At 42.6% G+C, this 22,431-nt stretch overlaps 1 pseudogene; it reads left to right on the top strand.

Moving 5' to 3' along the window:
• LOC131273521 (thrombospondin type-1 domain-containing protein 1-like) overlaps nt 1–22,431 on the top strand; it is an 86,932-nt pseudogene that overhangs the window by 24,147 nt on the left and 40,354 nt on the right.

The raw sequence follows: 22,431 nt of genomic DNA, 5'->3' as shown, positions 1-22,431 counted from the left end.
ATGAAGTACAGAATTCCCAGGTCTCTCTCATAGACACACAGATTTCCCTGTAGTTAACACTGCATTAATGTGGTAATTTAGTTAAAATTGATGAAACCCTGTGACAAGATTTATAACTAGATTATAATTCATAGTTTATGTTAGGATTCACCGTTTTTGTTGTACAGTTCTATGATTTTTTAATCCTTTTCTTCTGGTAGCATATATACAACCTAACATGTTCCATTTTAACCACTTTCCAATATACAATTCAATGCTGTTATTTACAGTCACAATATTGTCACTACATCTGCCACCCAAATTTTCCCATCACCCCAAACAGAAAATTTATACCAATTTAGAATGACCCCAATCCCTATACCCACCATGACACAGGTAACCTGGATTTTAATTTCCTACAATAAAATTCATTTTTCAGAGCACTTTTAGGTCTCTGGAAAAAGTATGCAGAGGGTATAGTTACTTCCAATACTCCCCTCTTCATCCTCTGCCCAGTTGTCTTTTATTTTCACATCTTGCATTACTGAGGTACATTTTCTACAGTTGATGGATCAATATTGATCCATTTTTGTCAAAGAAAGTCCATAGGTTAGGTTAGAGCTTACTCTGTATTGTGTAGTTCTATGGGTTTTGAAAATGCGTAAGGTCATGTGTTCATTATAGTACCATATGGAACAGTTCACTCACCTAAAAATGCCAGTGCTCCAACTCACCCTACCCTCCCTCCGCCAGAAACCCTGGCTACCTTGAACATTTTATTGATTCTATAGTATTGCCTTTTCCAGAATATCGTATAGTTGGAATTAGATGGTATGTAGGCTTTTCTAGACTGGCTTCTTTCACATAGTCATATGCATTCAAGATTTCTCTATGCTTTTTCATGCCTTGATAACTAATTTGTTGTTGTTGTTGTTGTTTTTAAAGATCTATTTAATCACCCCATTGTTTGCACCCACTGTCTGCCTTCTCTTACCATTTGCTGTGTGTTCTTCTGTTCTTGCTTCTCTTCTCTTTAGGCAGCACTGGGAACCGATCCTGGGTCCTCCTAGAGTGGGAGAAAGATGATCACTCTCTTGCACACCTCAATTCCCTGGTCTTCTGTGTCTCTTATTGTCTCTCCTGTGTGTCTCTTTTTATTTTGTCATCTTGCTGTACCAGTACTCCATGTGGGCCAGCACTCCATGTGGGCCAGCACTCTGTGTGGACCAACACTATTGCATGGGCCAGCACTCCATGTAGTCTAGTACTCCATGTGGGCCAGTACTCCATGTGGGCCAGCACTCCATGGGGGCCAGCACTATTGCTTGGGCCAGCACTCTGTGTGGGCCAGCACTCCATGTGGGCCAGCACTCCAGGAGGGCCAGCACTATTGCTTGGGCCAGCACTCCATGTGGGCCGGCACTATTGCTTGGGACAGCACGCCGTGTGGACCAGCACTCCATATGGGTTAGCACTACTGCACAGGCCAGCACTCCCCAAGGGCCAGCACTCTGCCTGGGCCAGCACTACTGTACAGGCCAGGACTCCATGCAGGCCAGCACTCCATGTGGGCCAGCCTGCCGTGTGGGCCAGCTTTCCACTCAGGCCAGCATCCCTTCACCAGGAGTCTCTGAGATAGAACCCTGCACCTCCTATATGGTAGATGGGAGCCCAATCGCTTGAGCCACATTAGCTTCCTACTAATTTGTTTTGAACACTGGAAAATACTCATTCAATGGACAAATCACACATTTTTTATCCGTGTACCTATTGAATGGCACATTGATTATGTCCAATTTTTGGCAATTATGAGTACTCTGCTATAATTTGTGCAGGTTTTTGTGTGGATGTACATTTTCAAGTAATTTGTATCAATACTTAGCCATATTAGTGCTGGATTGTGTGGTAAGCCTATGTTAGCTTTTTACAAAACGGGCAGACTCTCTTTGAACATGACTGCTCTGTTCTGCTTTATCACGAGCAATGAGTGGGAATTACTCTTGCTCCACATCCTCACCAGCACTTGCAGCTGTCAGCTTTTGGGTTTCTAACCATGCAAACAGTTGTGTAGTGGCATCTAACTTTTAAAATTTTGTGTTTCCCTAAATACCCACATCCTAAAGATAATGCAAATCCTTTCATATGCTTCTATGCCATCTGTATATTGTTTTTGGTCAGGTGTTTGTGCAGATCTTTTGTCCATTTTAATTGGGTTGTTTCTTTATTGTTGAGTTTTAAGCGTTCCTTGTATATTTTGGATATAAATACTTTATCAGACATGTGGATTACATATGCTTCCCCCCACTCTGTAGTTTATCTTTTCATTTTCTCAATAGTATCTTTTGCAGAATACAGGTTTTAAATTTTTTAATGAAGTCCAACCTAACATTTTTTCTTTCAATATATAATGCTTTTAGGATTCTGCATAAAAAGTCATTGAACCCAATGCCACCTATAATTACTTTAAAAAATTGCATATTTTTGCATTCTTTGATTAATGATGCATTTTGAGTTTGTTTTAGAGAAATTTACGTAGTATATGTCCATATTCTTTTTGCATTTGGTAGTCCGGTTTTTCCAGCACCATTTCTTGGAAACTGTCCTTACATCTTTAATAGCCTTTGTTCTTTTGTCATAGATTAGTTGACTGTTCACTATATATATGTGCAGGATATACCTTTTTTCTCTCTATTCTGTTTCAATTATCTACCTGTCTATCATTTCACCATGACCACACTGTTGTAATCACAATAGCTTTATAGTTTTGTTTTGTTTGGAATGCAGGCTATTTTTAAACACAGTGAAAGCCACCTGGCAGTTAACTTGACAAGTTAATAGAGCTTAAGATATACCAGGTCATGTCAGCATTCACAGTCTTTTTACCCTCTTGAGAGCAATATGTGATAGTGTTTACCCGGAATGTGTATACATTATAGAGGCAAGAAACCTTTGGAAATTCAGATTTAAGAAGCTGAAAACAGAAACTGCATTTGCCCAAGGGTGGTGTAGCTGTGATTTGGGGAAACTCTACTTCCTTCAAAGTGCACTTCTAGAAAGTTGAGCTGTTAGGAATCCAGCAAGCAGCTCTGGCAACTGTAAGAGCTTGGCTACTAATCTTGCGGGCTTTCTGAAGCTTCAAAAGAGGAATATGAACTCTCTACTCTTGCCAAAGTATGAAACCCTTCATGTGCCCACTGTGGGTGTCAAAGGAAGACTGGCATCTGGATGGAAAAGTCATCTGGGAGGCTCCCTGGCTTAAATGTCTTTGCCATGGAGGGCAGCTGGGGTAGTGAGGGAAGGGGGAAGGGAGAGAGAGGGTGGGAAAGAAGGTAAAATGAACACGATGTGCTTACAGAGAGGACCACTCACTGTCAGCATGCTGTTTCCACCCATTTTCCTTACACGAGGAATCTGGGTGATTCTACAAGGAAGAAAGACTGCGCATGGGACACCAGCACTACAGCAAGCTCACATGAGCAACACCTTCCATCACATTCTCTGGAACTCATGAGGCAGTCCTTGGGCAGGCAACTTGGCTCAGTCTGACATATTGTTGAAACTCGTGTCCCTCAGGAAATTATCATGAGGTTTGTGTAGTGGTTAGTTACTTTCTTATTATTGAGTTATGTTGTAAAGGCTTCAGTAGTATGTCTACAATTTAATCAAGACAAAGTTTTGCATTTACATCAAGGACACATTTACTGTAGTGGCATAAAAGAGACATAGACAAAAGACCAAGTATGTGTTTTTAAAAATAAAGACTACATGTTTTACCAGGTCCCACTTTTGCTATTTTGGACTGCACTTTTCTTCCTAGAGAACTAACACATTTATGTTAAATCTGATTTATCTTTCCACATTTTAAAAATTAAATACAGCTTCTCACAATTTCTAAGTTATAAACAAAAGGGAAATGGTTTAAAAACAAAGTAAATCTGCTGTTATCCTGTAGTGGAAAGGTTGAGTAAAACATGGCCCCTCTATGGCTCGTCTCAAGGAAGCACATTTACTCAGAGGCAAGTATTTGTGATCTGGGAGTAAGTTTCCCACGTTCTCTGGTTCTCTGCAGGACCAGATCTTCAAGTGTTTCTGGTCTCAATTGCAAAGTAAGTGAAAATGTCTGCAAAACATGTATAAGTCAAAAATCAAAACAGGGCTAATTAAAATCAAAATTCTATGCCAGTCTAAATATATATCTTCAGGTTTTTCCTTTTTTATTGCAGATGGTACTTAAAAGTAAGTTACCTTTTCTAAGTGTAATATGCTAAGTTTGAAACTCAAATGAATGAGTTTAAAATTTTATATTTCACTTGATTCTATTGACATTTCAATTACCTACTACTTTACTTAACTGACTTATACATGAGGTAAGTTTCAACTAACAAAAATTCCACCACAAAGATAAAACTAACTGGTTCTAGTACATGCAAAATCATAATGCCCTACTCAAGTTCTGAGTGTACAACTTTTACTACTGTGTATCCAAGAAAAGTCCAAATGGAACCTAAGAACAGTATTTAAAGTTTCTAACTTCTAAACACACACTTAACTATCTAAAAAATATTTTGGTGCCAAATTGTATGGAATTAATGTTTGACTGTAAATAAAGACACATTTCCAATATTGCTTGAAAGGCAGCTGTCAGTTTTCTAAAACACTATATTTTGCAGTAAAATATCCCTGCTAGAAATCAACTGTATTTAAACAGATCTTAACAGAAGTAAGATGTTCATGATACTAATTCAATAGGGCTACAATAACATTGACACAAATAAAAATTACAGGAGAGATTACTGCTGTACTTTTCCCCGTAACCACTATCAAACTTTGTTTAAATTGTGCAACCCCAACTTATTCATGTTTCCTCTTGCTGAATTTCATTATGTTTCACAGAGAAGGAATCCTAAGATGTGTTCTGTAAGAATTCAAGATTTTGAAATGTGTAGGTTCGCATTATACTACCATGTTTCGCTCTTCTTGTTTCCCAAATACACAGAAACAGTATAGTTTTTCTCAAAAAATGAAATAAGATGGCCACGTGAAAACAAATAAACCGACAAAAAGTTCCACAGCTAAAAATGTTTATTCATATGGCCACAAAGTGAACTCTAGTTTAAAGTCCAAAACATTTCAATGAAGTCCATTTAAGTTTTCTTTTCTTTTCAAAGGAATACTGTAAAATAACCACATTATTTTAGTTCTTGAGCCAACAAGTGTACACCAATGTTTTTATATAGTTAAAATTAGGAGACCAAGTCCAGGGTGCCAAAGATATAGCATTCAGTTGATTTTGCAGAGTTCACGGAAAGAAATTTAGAGATTTCTTAGAGAAGTGACCAAGTTCTGGGTTGTTCCTACAACAGGGGCAGAATCCACTCCCTAGTTCAGAGTTGCTCTGTGACAGCTGGATCATCTTCATCTTCTCATCTGGGTTCATCAGTTTTCTTTGTGCTTTCCTGGCAAGGTGGGTCCGCTTAGTCCCACAGCGGCTGCCCCAGCCAGGCCGGGAAGGGCTCGCCCTGTGGCTGCTGCTGGCGCCAGCAGGAGCGCGGCCAGGTGTGCACGGAGGCTGCAGGTGGAGCTCACCTGCACCTGTCTGCGCCGCTCCCCGGGAGGCTCACCTTGGGGTTCAGCTCACTCCTCGACTTCTCTTTCACGGGCACCAGGGTCTCCAGTAACCCGGGTCCCGCAGGAGGCCCCTCTCTCGCAGTCCACCGGCGGCTCCGGCACCTTGCTCTACTGCGCCTGCGCCGCTGGGCTCCTCTGCAGGTCCTGCCTCGTGGTCCCGGGGGGCGGCAGAGCATCCTGGGCAGCAGGGCCGAGCGCCCCCAGCCCTGGCAGCCCCGCGACCCCCGACTTGGCCAGCTCTGCCCCTGTACCCCCAGCCGCTGGTGGGCCGAGCTGAGGAGCCCAAGGTGCTGCTCAGTGCTTGATCTTCCTGTGCGGACCCTGCTGAGTTCCTGGGAGACTCCTGCTCCTCCCGCTCACGACCCTGCAGACGAGCTGCGGGGGGTGCTGTGCGGCAGGTTCAGGAGTTTTCAGACGAGTTCAAGTAACTCCTGGCCTGTAGGGTCCTGCGGAATCTTCAATATCAGAACATTGATGCCTCATGCAACAAGCTAGGAAATTTCTCGCCTCTTTTTATATTTGGAAGAGTTTGAAAACTATTAGTGTTAGTTATTCTGTATATTTTTAGTAAAATTGACCAAGGAAGCCATCTGGTCCTGGATTCTTCTGGGTGGGGAAATTTTTTTTTTTAATTTTCTATTCATTTTTTAAAAAATATTACATTCAAAACATATGAAGTCCCATTCACCCCCACCGCCCCCACCCCCCACTCCCCCCACAGCAACACTCTCCCATCATCATGACACATCCATTGCACCTGGTAAGTACATCTCTGGGCATCGCTGCACCCCATAGTCAATGGTCCACATCATAGCCCACACTCTCCCACGTTCCATCCAGTGGGCCCTGGGGGGATCTACAATGTCCCGTAGTTGTCCGTGAAGCATGGGTGGGGAAATTTTTGATGATTGTTCCATCTCTTGTTAGAGCTCTGATCTTACTTTCTATTTATTCTTCAGTCCGTTTTGGTACTTTGTATGCTTGTAGGAAGTTGTCTGTTCTACCTAAGTTATCTAGTTTGTTGTACTATTGTTCATGATATTCTTTTACCGACCTTTTATTCCTCTAAAGTCTGTAGCTTGAGTGTAGTTCGTAATTTTCTCTTAGTTGTGAATTTTCCAGGGTCCCTTTCTTTGGCAGGAAGTCCAAGCTCGGCATGCGCGCCCCGGGGGGCTGGGCTCGGCTCAGTTGGGTTCGGCTCAGTCGAGCTCGGCTCAGCTCGGCTGGCCTCAGCTTGGCGAGTCTTGGCTCGGCTCGGCTCGGCTTGGGTGGGCCAGGCTCTTCGGGCTGGGCTGGGCTGGGCTGGGCTGGGCTGGGCTGGGCTGGGCTGGGCTGGGCTGGCATGGGCTCTGCTCGGCTGGGCTGGGCTGGGCTGGGCTGGGCTGGGCTGGCATGGGCTCTGCTCGGCTGGGCTGGGCTGGGCTGGCTCTGATGCGCTCTGCCCTATTGGTCTTGGCCCTGTTGGTATCTTCTCCGCTGGGCTCGTCTCCACTGGACTCGGCTGGGCTGGATTCGGCAGGACTCAGCTCGGCTGCACTCGGCAGGGTTCGGCTCGGCTGGGCTCGGATCCACTGAGCTGGACCTGGCTTGGTTGGGCTCGGCTCGACTTGGCTCAGTTGGGCTGGGCCGGCTGGCCACGGCTCCTTTGGACTCAGCCGGGCTCGTGTGTGCTGGACTCCATTGGGCTCGTCTGGCTCGACTGAGCTGGTCTCGGCTCGGCGGCGCTGGGCTCACCCAGGCTGTGCTCGGCTGGGCTCAGTGGGCTGGGCTCGGCTGGGCTCGGCTGGCGGGCTCATGCTCGGCTGGATGCGGCAGGACTCAGTTCGGCTGCACTGGGCAGGGTTCGGTTGGCCACGGCTCGTTTGGACTCGGCTGGGCTCGGGTGTGCTGGGCTTGGTTGGGTTCGTCTGGCTCGATTGAGCTGGTCTCGGCTCGGTGGACCTGGCTCAGCTGCGCTCAGTGCGCTGGACTCGGTGGTGCTAGGATTCGACAAGGCTCGCCTCGGCTGGATCGGTTGGGCTGGGCAGGGGCTGGGCTAGGCTGGGCTCAGTAGGGTTCGGCTCAGACGGGTTCGGCTAGGTCCGGATGGCCTCGGCTCGGCGAGTCCCGGTTCGGCTTTGCTCGGCTGGGCTGGGGTAGGCTCTCCTGGGCGGGGCTCTGCCCTACTGGTCTCGGCCCTACTGGTCTCCACTCGGCTGGGCTCAGCTGCCCTGGGCTCGGCTCAGCTGGATTCGGCAGGACCCTGCTCGGCTGCGCTCGCCTCGGCTCAGCTCAGCTGGGCTCGCTTCGGGCTCCCCCGCACCCGGCCCCAGGCGCAGTGGGCGGGGCCCTGGAGTCGGCCTGGGCGCTTGAGCCTGGTCCCACCGCCTGGCTGCGGGCTCCGTGGGTCCCGGGCTCCAGCTGGGCCCCAGGCGTCTCCCAGTGCCCCGACCACGGGGGCTGCGACCGCGACGGGATCGGCTCCCACAGACCTTCCCCTCTCGCCCACACCACCCCTCCCCCGTTAACCTCATGCAGGTTTTGAAGGATAAACCAAGTTGATGCTTAGAGAGGGCTTTGAACTAAGCTTGGCAAACTGTTGATTTCGTTTTATTACTATTATGTCTTCAGGTCAAGAAGTTCTTTCTAAGTCCTGGATGTGAAAATTCTTGTCCCCAGTATGAGAAATAGGAAGATTCAGTATTCGATACAATAGAAAAGTCCATATAAAAATTGATCAGGGATGTATTACTTTAAATTTTACGAAAAATAAAATTTCATGAAACACAGATAATGGCACAATCCTGGAAAGACTGAGGAGAATTGCTGAAAATATTTAAATTTTATAAAGAGTGCCAAAGTTTTGCAAGTTCATTATTACCAGAAAGAAAAATCCTAATAAGAGCAATTAAGAGCAATAGCCTAACAAGATAAATTAAGGAATTGCTAATAGTTAATTGATAAATTTCAATCTTCAAAAATCTGAATGTCATTAAAATATTTAGAAGATAATTCTCAAAAGAATAGATGCCGTCCTTTAAGATAGATGCTCCATGAAGTGTTTTCATGATTTAGATTTAAAGCATGAAAATAATTTTGATAAAACGTAAAAAGGAATGCTCAAAATAAATGTAATGGCCCATGAAAGAGCATGGAAAAAAAATAGAATATATGCACTTCTCTAGAGCAAATGCCCTCTTGATGAGAACTCCCTGTGATTGGTGTTTGTTAAGTTCTGTTAGGAGAGCTATTTGACTTGAGAAAAGAAACCTTTCAGTACTCACAGATTTGCACCTTTGTGGTCAGCCTTTTCCTCTCACTGTCCAGTCCTCAGCAGTCTTTGCTCAGTGATCTCTGAAATGGTTTGGCTCAGTCAGCCTGGATGGCTGTGAGTGCGTCGGCTTTGATACTGACTCATTAAGCTAAATCTGCACCCAAGTAACTGCCCAGCATTGCCTGGTTTAACACTGACTCTTATTTTTTTCCAGCACTGACCGCTTTATGACTTCTTCAGCACAGAGCACCCAAAGGGCCCGGGAAGAGACGCCCTCCTTGCCGGTTCCCCGAGGAGGTCCACGACTCAGGTCAGGCTGTGGGACGGCAGCTCCCCACACACAGCTTTGCTTTGGAGAGGCAGGACGTCCAGTGGGGAGCGGGACTTCCCCTGAGGACGAAGCAGGTACCACACAACCTCTGTGCAGTTCCCACCCTGAGAAGCAGCTGGGGCCTCTGTTCCGTGTTTGGGTCACAAGGTGTGCTCAGGCTGTCCCATTAGACCTACGCCTCCCAGGGATCTAGAATGGAGACATGAAGCCTCTGCACACCAAGGTGAGGGGGGGAGGCAAGGCTGAGAAATGGCCCCCGAGGATGTCGCTGACTTGCCCGCACAGCTAGATACTAAAACAGCTGTTTAACCTCTTCTTCCCTGGAATTCATGAACAGTCTCATTCACCATATTATAATGACCTTGATAGTTATGGGAAAGAAATTCTTAAGTCAGTGAGTTTTCAGCCAAGGTGGTGCTGATGCAAAATACCAGAAATTGCTTGGTTTCTATACAGGGTGTTTATTTGGGGTAGGAGCTTACAGATACTAGGCCATAAAGCATAAGCTACATCCCTCACCAGTCTATTTTCACATGTTGGAGCAAGATGGCCGCTGACAGCTGTGGAGATTCAGGCTTCCTGGGTTCCTCCCTTCCAGGGTCTTGCTTCTTCCTGGGCTCAGGGTTCCTCTCTTCCTGGGGCTTGCTTCTGTTTCCTCTGTGAGCTTATTCCCAGGGCTCCAGCTTAAGGCTTCGGCATCAAACTCCAACATCAACACTCCAACTTCAGAAACCCTCAACTCTGTCCTTTGCCATGCCTTTTATCTGTGAGCCCCCCCCCCCCACCAGGCAGTGGGGACCCAGTGCCCTAATGACATGGCCCAATAAAATCTCTAATCATAACTTAATCATGCCCTTGTTCAGACCAGACTACAAACATAATCCAATATCTATTTTTGGAATTCATAACCATATCAAACTGCTAAAGTCAGCATGTGGCTGTTTAAGTTTATTTATCAATCCCCAAAAGGGCAAGATTGTGTTTGTAAACTAATCTATTCCTCTGGGTGTGATACCTTTTGATTTTCTACAATTCAGCTGAGATGTCTTTTGATTAAATGATTGGTTAAGATTAGTTTTCTTTAACAAATCAATTTTATTGGTAATAATGAAGCATATATCCATTCAAAGTTTATTATCAGTGGTAGTCAGGGTAATCACATAGTTGTCCATTTATCACTTCAATCATTAAGGAGCATTTTCATTACTCCGATAATAACCCAAAAAATAAACAAACAAAAAACACCTCCCAATCTCTATGCTTCCCTGAACACACGTAGCTGCTATTCTGTTTACGTCTCTCTAATTATTTGTATTTATATTGTGTTAGTTTAAAATATGCAATATCCCCCATTTTCATATTTCACATAAGGTTTCACTATGTTGTACAATCCCATGTTACATTTTTTAGCTTTCCTTCTAGTAATATACATGACCTTGGACTTATCCTTTCAACCAGTGTGATACCTATATAATAGCTCTGCTACTTACAAACCCTACGATGTGCTTTCACAATTTCTATTCACTTCTAAAGATTTACAACCTTTATACCAATTCTGCACAGTTTAATCCTTAACTTTTATTTCCTCTACCCTCTTTCTATTTTCTGGTGACCTATATTCTAATTGTTAACTCCAAGATTTTACAAAATTTATCCAGTTCTTTTGTGTATGTGTCTTTTCTTTTTTCTTTTTTTTTTTACTTTTTAAAAGATACTTAGACTACATAAATGTTACAGAGAATATATAGGGGATTCTCATATGCCCTGCTCCCCACACCTCCCACATTTTCTCACATTAGCAACATCTTTGATTAGCGGGGTACATTCATTGCATTGGAAACACATTTTGTAGCATTGCCACTCATTATGGTTTATAGTTTGAATTGCAGTTTACACTTTCTCGCACTCAATTCTGTAACTTATGGCAGTATATATATTGACCTGTGTCTGTTGCTGTAATGTCATTCAGGCTGATTCCCAAGTCTTGAAGATGCCCTCATATTATACCTCTTTCTCCCTCTCCCTACCCTCAGAACCTCCAGTGGCCACTGCCTGCACATCACTATTTCCTCCATTGCTAGAATTACAAAAGGTCTAGAGTAGAATACTAGTAAGTGTACTGTAGTCCATAGTACATTCCCCAATCCTGAGGATTCTGGGATGGTGATGCCCACTCCACCTTTATTTGAGGGGGATGCTTCAATCCCATACAGCCAGTGCATGGAACTCTCTTGCTAGCAGTTGTAGGCACTCTTGATTCCTTGGCATATTGGTTCTCCTTCATCTCCTCCTTGTTACTTGTCCTGGGTCAGTCCAATGAACTGGAGAGGAGGTGTCACAACTCCTTTAAGACTCAGGGCTAGGCTGGCACAAGGACAGCCCAGAGATTTATGTCTCTTAGAGGTATACCTACCAACTTCAGTACAAATTATAAGTTCAAACAGAAGGACAGAGGAGCCATGTGTAGGGAAACCACAAGGGAGTCTGACTCTGTCACACTGGAGAGCATAAATCCCAAAGTAGGGCCCACTGGCAAGGGACCAAACTCCTGAGCTATCTGCCCTGACTGTAGTGTCTGGATGTCTCCAGAGCCCTCAGGAGCCCCACTATTTGGGATAGTATCTACTTTGACAGTCTATGTGATCATGCTGAGATGTGCATAAAGGTTACCTCTGGAATTCCCTCCCAACTTACTTTGAAGTCTCTGAACCATGTAAACTCATTTGTCTCCACCTTTTCCCCCATTTGGTCAAGGCCTTTATTTTCTCCAGTTGCATTGTTGGTACTTGGTAGCAATCCCTTGGTGCCAGGGAGTCTCATCCCTGGGAGTCATTTTCCTTGGGGGAATTTATTGCATTTATATGCTGAGTTTTGTCTTAGAAGAGGCCTCATTTGAGCAACAGGGAGGCTTCCAGTAGGTAACTCTTGGGCATCCTGCAATATTATGCCAAGTTTCAATTTCAAGAGCAAAGGTTCATAATCATAGTCATCAGTATCAATGGCCCATCAATGGACCATTCTCCTCCACTAGTCATTGCCCCTGTATTTGGGGCTCCAGTGGAGAATGTGGCAGAGATCCCCAGGATGGGCATTTGATATTCGTTTGGTTATTGTGTGAATCTCCATCCACTATGGCCATGCCCCATGAACCTTTGAACACATTTATATGCCTTATATTTATGTCCAGTGAACCTCCTCCCATGTATCCCCATCACTGACACCCTGCCCCACTGATCCTCCCCTGCCACAGTTGTAACCCTTCTGTGATCCAAAACTTCTCCAAAATGAACCCAATAAAGTAGCCAAATACAATTAATAAGAAAATGAAATAATAATGATAGTTTTAAACATAATAAAATTCAGAAAATGTTTTAAAATTAAAAACATAGTGAATTTGGGGATTTATAAAATAAAAAATACTTAAGAAAAAATTTTTTGACACATTTTGCCTTTCATCACTGTGAGATCTGTTGTCCTATATGTACACTGACATTTTCATCCATTTGTTCCCATGGTGTCTTGCTTTTCTTCATTTTGTCAGGTCCCAGTAAAGTCACACAAAAAATACAGGGGATCCCATTTACCCAACGTCCTGACCATTTTCCCCCTTCCCATATAAATAACCTTTTTATATGTGGATGATACATTTCTTACAACTGATGTACATAGCTACTAACCATGGTCAATAGTTTACGTTATGGTTTACATTTTTGAGTGTACACTTTTATAAATTTTGATGAAGTTTAGCATAGCCTGTATCCATCACTGCAAGATCATTTAGAAAACTTCTATTGCCCCCAAAATATCGCCTGTTTCATCTATTCTATTCCTGCCTCCCCCTCCCCTGTGGCACACAGCAACCACGAGGCTTCACTCCTTGAAGGACAAGATTCATAGTTGTTTGCAGCAACACTGAGGGCTTGACACACTGTCTGTCTTTCCCTATTAGATATTGCCCGTGCTCTTGAGAGACTCCTGTCCCTCTATTTGAGAACATAATGGGCCACCCCAGGATGGGAGTCCAATTCCTTCCTGCTCTTTATGTGAGTTTCCACCCACTGATACAAAACACTATGGCAAAATGATCACTCATACACTCCCTAGAAGCCTGCCCCAGGTGCACCCTGGCACAAATGCCTCCCCATTGAGGACCCCAAACCAGTAACCCTTCCTTGCCATATCACCAAAAGAGCTTTCCCAGCATGGTAGTTTCAACTAGGTACCCACAGATCCCCAGTGTTCACCTGCTCCCTCCCCCAACCCTCTCCCCAGTTCCATGGACCATTCAACACACTCACCCTACCCTACCCCCATCAAACCTGCACCATCCAACCCATTAGTATCACTCCACACCTGTCACATCCCTTCACTGCACAAGTACACATTTCCATCTTATAGGTTTTACCCTTATGGGCATTGGCTAACAACCTTCTCCCTTTCTATTTCTGGTAAACCTATCTTACAAACTCTAGCTCTGTGAGTTGCTCAACTTGCTTATTTCTTATCAGTGAGGTCCTTCAATACCTGACTTGCTTCAATCAACACAGGCAGCCTCCCCAATGGGAGAAAATATTTGGTAACCATATATCTGAAAGGAGTCTAATATCAAGCATATGTAAAGAAATCCTACACCTTGAAAATAAAAAGACAACCCATTTAATAAATGGGCAAGTGATTTGTATAGACACTTCTCCAAAGAAGAAATAGAAATGGCTGAAAAGCACATGAAAAGATGCTTAACATCACTAGCTATTAGGAAAATGCAAATCAAAACTGCAATGAGATATCATCTTACACCCGTTAGACTGGAAGCTATTAAAAAGCAGGAGACTACCAGTGGTAAGTAGGTGGGGAAGAATGGGAAACCTGGGGCACTGCTGGCGGGAATGTAGAATGGTGCAGTGATTGTGGAGGACAGTTTGGCAGTTGCTTGAAAAACTAACTATAGATCTGGACTATGATCCAGCAATTCCACAGTGGGTATATACCCAGAAGAATTGAAAGCAAGGACACGAACAGGTAAATGCACACCAATGTACATAGCAGCATTGCTCACTATCACCAAAAGCTGGAATCAACCCAAATACCCATCAACAGATGAATGGATAAACAAATTCTTGAATATGCATACAAAGGAATATCACTCATCTGTAAGAAGGAACACAGTACGAACACATGCGATAACATAGATGAATCTTGAGGACCTTATATTTAGTTCTTAAAGCACAATCATACACTATTTGTCCTTTTGTGTCTGGCTTGCTTCACTCAAAGTAATATCTTATACACAGAGAACAGACAACTGGGGGGGAGGAGAGAAATAAATTTTAAAAATCTTTAAAAAAATGTAATGTCTTATAGGCTCATCCATGTTGTCATATGCTTCATGACTTCATTTTTTCTTGCTGCTGTAAAATATTCCGTTGTGTATATATACCACAGTTTGTCCATTCATCAGTTGATTGACACTTAGATTGTTTCCAACTTTTGGCAATCATGAATAAAGTCACTAAAAACATCAGCAGGTGGATGTCTCTGTGACACTGCTCTCAGTTCCTCTGGGTACATAGCTAGTAATGGTATTGCCAGGTCACAAGGCAAGTCTATGTTCAACTTCCTTAGGAACTGACAGGCAGTCCCCCACAATTGTAGTACCATTCTACACTCCACCAACAGTGAATAAGGTTCCTGTCTCTCCACATCCTCTCCAACACTCAGAGATTTCTGACTTTTTAATAGTATCCATTCTAATAGGTGTGAAATGATATCTCATTGTTGTTTTTTTAACAAATCAATTTTATTGATACATATTACTAAAGCATAAATCAAGCCAAAGTTTTCATCAGTGGTACTTGGTAGAAACACATAGTTGTGCATTCATCACTTCAATCCTTTTTAGAGCAGTTTCATTATTCTAATAATAGTAATAATAATAATAAAAAGAAAACAAAGAATCTCAGCATCTCTCAGTTTCTCTATGCTTCCCCTGCCATATGTAGCTCCTATTCTTTTTCATTTGTTCTAGGTTATTTTTATTTATATTTTGTAAAAACAGTTTTATATAAGCAGTATCACCCATATTTGTGTTTTACATGAGGTTTTACTATCTTACACAGTCCCAGATTACAGTTTTTAGCTTTCCTTCTTGTAATGTACATGACCTTGGACTTACCCTTTTCAACCACTGTCAAAGCCATAGAATAGCTCTGCTAGTTACAAACACTAAGATGTGCTCTCACTGTTTCTATTTATTTCCTAAGGTCTACAAATAACCTTTATACCAAATCTGCAGAGATTAACCCTCAGCTTTCCATTCTCTATCTTCATTCTATTTTCTTGTGACCTGTTTTCCAATTATTAATTCCTTGAGTTTACACAATATATTTAGTTCATATTAGCATAATCATACAGTATTTTTCCTTTTATGGCTGGCATGCTTTACTCAAAATCATATCCTCCACATTCATCCATGTTGTCATATGCTTCACCACTTCATTTCTTCTCACAGCTGCGTAACATTCCTTCATGTGCACATGCCACAATTGTTTATCCATTCATCAGTTGATGGACACATGGGTTGTTTCCTACTTCTGGCATTCATGAATAATCCCAATGTGAACACTGGTGTGCAGATGTCTGTGTCTCTGCCCTCAGTTCTTCTGGTATACAGCTGGCAATGATGTTGTCAGGTCACATGGCAAGTATTCTCTTCCTTAGGAACTGCCAAACAGTCCTCTGCAGGGGCTGTACCATTCTACATTCACACCAACAGTGAAAAAGCATCACTGTCTCTCCACATCTTCTCCAACGTTTACAGTTTTTTTACTTTTTATGATAGCCAATCTAATAAGTGTGAACTGATACCTCATTTAAGTTTTAATTTGCATTTCCTTAATTGCTAGTGATGTTGAACATTTATTCATGTGTCTCTTTGCCATTTGTATTTCTTCTTCAGATGGTGATCTTTTCAAGGCACTTGCCCATTTTTTAATTGTTTAGTTTTATTTTGTAGCACATATTGAATAACAGCGGTGACAGTAGGCCTCGTAGTCTTGTTCTAGATTTCAGTGGGGAAGCTTTGTCCTTCCCATTGAATTCAATGGTAGCTGCAGGTTTTTCATATATACACATTACCATATTGAGAAAGTTTCCTCCTTCCTATCTTTGGAGTGTTTTTATCAGGAAAAGGTACTGTACTTTATGAAATAACTTTTCTGCACCAATCAAGAAGATCATGTGATTTTTCTTCCTCAACTTATTAATATGGCTTATTACACCAATTGATTTTATGCTGTTGAACCACCCTCTGCATCTGGGATAAAACCCACTTGATTGAGGGTCATAATTCTTTCAATGTACTTTTTGGACTCTGTTTGCAAGTATTTTGTTGAGGATTTTTGCATTTCTATGCATTAGAGAAAATGGTCTGGAATTTAAATTTTTTTTTAGTATCTTTATCTAGTTTTGCTGTTAGGGTGATGTGGGTTTCATGGAGTGAGTCTGCTGGTGTTCTTCCCTTCTCAAGTGTTTGGGGAGAGCTTGAGCAAGATTGGTATTAGATCATCTTTGAATAAGTGGTAGATTTCACCTGTGAAGGCATCGGGTCCTGGGCTTCTCATCCTTTGGAGGATTTTAATGACTTTCAATCTCTTATAATATGTTGTGCTTTTCTACTTCTTCCAGGGTCAGTGTAGGTAATTCGTGTGTTTCTAGGAAATTATCCATCTCCTCAACATTGTCTGGTTTTTTCATATACAGTTGTTCATAGTATCCTCTTATGATCTCTCTTATTTCTGCAGGATCAGTAGTAATGTCCCCTCTCTCATTTCTGATTATATTTATTTGTGTCTTCTCTCTTATTTCTTTGTCATTCCAGCTAAGGATTTGTTGAGTTTGTTGATCTTCTAAAAAAAACCAACTTTTGGTTTTGTTATTTCTCTGTATTGTTTTTTTTGTTCTCGATTTCATTTATTACTGCTCTGATCTTTACTACTTTTTCCTTTGGGTTGGTTTGGCCTAAGTTTACTGTTCTTTTTCAATTTCCTTCAGGTGTGTAGTTAGAACTTCAATTTTAGATCTTTCTTCTTTTTTAATCTAACACTGCTTTTGCAGTGTCCCATAACTTTTGATATGTTGTGTTCTTATTTCATTCACCTCAAGATATTTGAATACTCCTCCAATTTCTTCTTTGACCAACTTATTATTTAAAAGTGTGTTGTTTAATCTCCATATAATTATGAATTTCCCTTTTTCCATCCATTATTGATTTTGTTTCACTCTGTTATTATCAGAGAAAGTGTTTTGCACAACTTCAAACTTTGTAAATTAATTGAGACTTGTCCTGTGACCCAACAAATGATCTCATCTCTTAAAAAGTAAAGTACACTGTGCTGTTTGGGGATGCAGTGCTTCATAGATGTTTGTTAGGTCTAGTTCATTTGTCATATTATTCTTGTTCTCTTTCTTTATCCTCTGTCCTGATGTTCTATCCAATACTGAGTGGGGTGTATTGAAGTCTCCAACTATTATTATAGAGGAACCTGTTCCTCCCTGCAGTTTTACCAGCGTGTTCCTCATGTATCTTTGGTCACTCAGGTTAGGTGCATAAATATTTATTATAGCTATTTCTTCTAGGTGAATTGCTTCTTTTAAAATATATAATGACCTTCTTCATCCTTTTTTTTTTTGGGGGGGGATTTATTTATTTATTTAATTTCCCCCCCTCCCCTGGTTGTCTGTTCTTGGTGTCTATTTGCTGCGTCTTGTTTCTTTATCCGCTTCTGTTGTCGTCAGCGGTATGGGAAGCGTGGGCCGTGCCTTTCCTGGGCAGGCTGCACTTTCTTTTCACACTGGGCGGCATTCCTCACAGGAGCACTCCTTGCGCGTGGGGCACGCGGGGGACACCCTTGCGTGGCACGGCACTCCTTGCGCGCATCAGCACTGCACATGGCCAGCTCCACACGGGTCAAGGAGGCCCGGGGTTTGAACCGCGGACCTCCCATATGGTAGACGGACGCCCTAACCACTGGGCCAAAGTCCGTTTCCTCTTCATCCTTTTTTATCAGTTTTGACTTGAAATCTGTTTGTCCAATACTAATATCACTACTCCAGTCTGTTTTGGTTACTATTTGCATGATCTTTTTCCAACTTATTACATTTATCCTGGTTGTGACCTTATATCTGAAGTTGGTCTTTTGTAGAAAACATATCAATGGCTCATACTTTTTATTCATTCTATCAGTCTAAGTCTTTGGATTGGGGAGTTTAAGTCATTAATATTTAATGTCATTAATATAAAGACATTACTTACTTCATCTATTTTGTCCTTCATTTCTCTCATCATATCATTCTATTGTCTATCTTTTTACCCTTTAATTTACCCTTCTTAGTAATCTTCATTTCTTTACTCTTCTCCAAATCTCATCCTTGTTTTTTCCTTGCAGGCTGCAGCACTGCCTCTAGTATCTCTTATAATTCTGGTCTTTTGGTAACATATTTCATCAATTTTTATTTGTCTGTGAAAACATTGAACTCACCCTCATTTTTGAAGTACAGTTTTGCCAGATATAGAATTCTTCTCTCCTCCATGGTTTCTGATGAGGATGCAGCAGTTAATCTTATCAAGTATCCCTTGTATGTGTTGCTTTGCTTTTCTCTTGATGCTTTCAGAATCCTCTATTTCTGATATTTGTCATTCTGAATAGTGGGTCTCAGCTTATGTCTCTTTGGATTTAATCTGTTTGGGGTGCATTGTCCTTCTTGGATATTGATATTTATGTCTTTCATAAGGGTAGGGAAGTTTTCAATCATTATTTCCTCAAATATTCTTTCTCTCCCATTTCTAGTCTCTTCTCCTTCTGGAGCACTGATAGTGTGTATAAACATTTGCCATTTTCATTCAATTTGCAGAGTCCTGGATTTATTTTTTCCATTCTCTTGTCTTTCTGTTTTCCTGACTTTTCCAATTCAGATATTGTGATTTTCAAATCCCTAATTCTGTCTTAGAGCAATTAAAATCTGCTTATATGTATCACTAATGTATTTTTAATCTCATCCATCATGTCCTTCATTCCCATCAGGTCTGTTACTTTTCTTTGCAGACTTTCAAATTGTTCTTTATACTCATGCAGTATCTTGTTAATATCCTTTATTTCTTTAGTCATATTTTCTTTAAATTCTTTGAATTGATTTAGGAGAGTTGTGTGATTATCAGGTCATTTGGTTTATTTCTTTAGGCCACCTCTTCCTGTTTCTTAGTATGGCTTGTGATTATTTGCTGATGTCTAGCCATCTGAATATGTTGGTGAATTTACTCTGATGGCCAAATTCTCTCTTCCTTTTTTTCCCCACAGGTCTTCTCTGGTATTTGTTTCAGCTTATTCTAAGTTCTTAAAATTACCCCATACTTACCTAGCAGGAGAGGTACAAAGAACATGAAGCTGATTTTTCCCAGGGTGAGGCCAATCCATTGCATTCTGGATATGTGACTTCTCTGAGTATGGGAAAATCTCCTGCCTAATTTGTGGTAGTGGGAAACTCCATTTGTGTTCTACCATTTTTTAAAAATCACCTAGCTTAGGTTGTCAAAATCAGACCAGGAACTCACCAATGGGGTATAGATTTTCTCCCAGGGGTTATGATACATAGGATACAGAGAGAACCAGAAACGTTTTTTCATACAATTTTCAGATGTATCATCAGATGGTGCTCAAGAGCATACATTTCCATGGAGGTGTTTCAGTCTTCACTTTCCTGTGTTTTGGTCATCCAGAGTTGAGATTCTTATTGGGATCTGCTGGCCAAATTTACTCATGAAAAGTCTCCCCATCTCCCCCTCCATTTTGCCTTGAAATAGCTGAAAGGGAGGAAGAAATCTGTTCCCATCTCAGTCAGCTGCAGTGAGCCAGGGGTTTTACCCCAGCTTAATATATTTGGGGTTGGGAGGGGACCCAGCCCAGACACTGCAGGGATTTGGTAACTGGCATTTGTTGTTTTGGGTTCTTCCTCTCTCTTTCCCTTACCCTCCTGGGACTTGTGTAGCACCATACTGGTTTGCTGACCCCAAAGCCGTTCCCTCAGATAGCTTTTGGCTCTTTCTCCATTGTTTTTGTGAGAAAATTGAGTCTTGCCTGCCTAATCTAATACATTTTCCCACATTTCCCTTTCATTGTAGTTTTTATTTGAATTTTCCTAATCGCTACTGATGTTGAGCAATATTTCATTAGTTTTTTCTCCATTTCTATTTCCTCTTTGGACAATTGTCTTTTCAACTCTTTTGCCCATTTTTAAAATTTGATAGTTAATCTTTTTATTGTTTAGCTATATTATCTATATATATCATGGATATTAAATCCTTATTTGATACGTGGTTGCCAAATATTTTCTCCCATTGACTTGCCTGCCTTTTCACCCTTTTCACAAAGTCCTTTGAGGTACAGAGGTGTTTAATTTTGAGAGATCCCATTTATCTATATTTTCCTTCATTGATTGTGCTTTATGTGTAATGTTTAAGAAACCACCATCCTCCACAAGATCTTGAAGATGTTTCTTTACAACATCTTCTCGGATTCTTATGTTTATTGGCTTTATATTTAGGCCCTTGATACCTTTTGAGTTAATTTTTGTATAAGTTGTGAGATAGGGGTCATCTTTCTTTCTTTTGGATATGTCTATCATTTTCCCATTACCATTTGTTGAATAGAATGTACTGATCCACTTGGGAGGACTTGACAGCCTTGTCAAAAAATCACTTGACCATAGCTGTGAGGGTCTATTTTTGAGATTTTTATTCAGTTCCATTTGTCAATCTGCCTGTCTTTATGCCAACACTGACTTCTTTATATCTCTTGAAGTACTACCTCAAGGATATCTCCTTTCTTAAATATTACAAAATGCCTGAAGGAAAGGATCTATAATTCAGCCAATACTATTCTTGAGCTGCTCTTTTTGCCAAAACTGGTATAAAAGATGATACCTCATATTTTTAATGTAACATTTTTTGCAATCTATGTATCTTTTTTAAAAAGAGACAATTTATTAGAGAAAAAGATTTTGAAATTAAAAAAAGATGACATTGACATACATGATTTGTACTTCACATGAGTCAATGACTGGGAGAGTGGATATCAGTAAAAATATGTTATAATGAATGAGTAGATCATACTTTGATGTTAGAAGAATAAATTTTTTGCGGCGGCTTGCTCGGTCGGTAGAGGTGGGGTCTGGCTGCGGACAAGGGGTCGGTCCAGCTCTGGACAAGGGGTCGGTCCCGTCGGGACAAGGGGTCGGTCCCGCTTGGGACGAGGGGTCGGTCCGGCAGCAGACGAGGGATCGGTCTCACAAGGGGTTGCGCGGTTCGGCTGACGGGGTCGCCCGGCGAAGCCGGCGACGAAGGGGTCGCCCGGAGAAGTCGGCGACGAAGGGGTCGCCCGGAGAAGCAGGCGACGAAGGGGTCGCCCGGAGAAGCAGGCGATGAAGGGGTCGCCCGGAGAAGCAGGCGACGAACTGGGGACAAGGGAGGCCAGGCCCTTGTCGGGGGCTCTCAGGACTGGAGGGCGCACGGCAGAAGAACCACCACGGAGACAAGGTAAACACGCAAGTCCACTTTACTGAGGGAGAGGCAACAGTTTTATAGGGGCTGGGGAAGGCTGATTGGTTGAAGCCACGCCCTGTTCTGATTGGTTGCCGGCGAAAGGTCAGTGGGCGGTACTGGATGGGGGAGGGGTGGTGGTTAGGGATTGGCTGTCGCTGTTGCTGGGGGAAGGGGCAGGGTTTAGGGATTGGTGGCTGCTGTTGCTGGGGTGGAGGGCAGACTTGAGTTTCCCGCCCACGCCTGGCTGTTGCTGCTGTTGGGGGAAGGGAAAAGGATGGGCTGGATTTTTCCGCCCACGCCTGACTGTTGCTGCTGTCAGGGGAGGGGAAAAGGGCAGACTGGAATTTTCCGCCCTGCGCCTGCGCAGGGAGAAAGAAGGCATCGTGTGGCGCTATCTGGGAGGAGGGGCGGCCGCGGAAGCATGGCTGCTGAGAAGGGGAGACCCGAGGGCACTCTGCGCCCATGCCAAGCTCCCTTCAGGGGTGGCGGTGAGTCCGACCAGCCACCCCATCATGGGGGCAGCAGAACTAGGCCTACCGCGGCTGCTCCCCTGCCAGGCTAGCAAACCATACTTCAACCCAAGGGGTGACCGCAATTTTTGTGATCCCAGTGTATGCACCAGTGTTGGGTTTGAATATTCAAGAAAAT

The sequence above is a fragment of the Dasypus novemcinctus genome, chromosome 15 (assembly GCF_030445035.2).
Source record: "Dasypus novemcinctus isolate mDasNov1 chromosome 15, mDasNov1.1.hap2, whole genome shotgun sequence".
NCBI lineage: Eukaryota > Metazoa > Chordata > Mammalia > Cingulata > Dasypodidae > Dasypus > Dasypus novemcinctus.
This window is presented reverse-complemented; position numbering and strand designations above follow the sequence as displayed.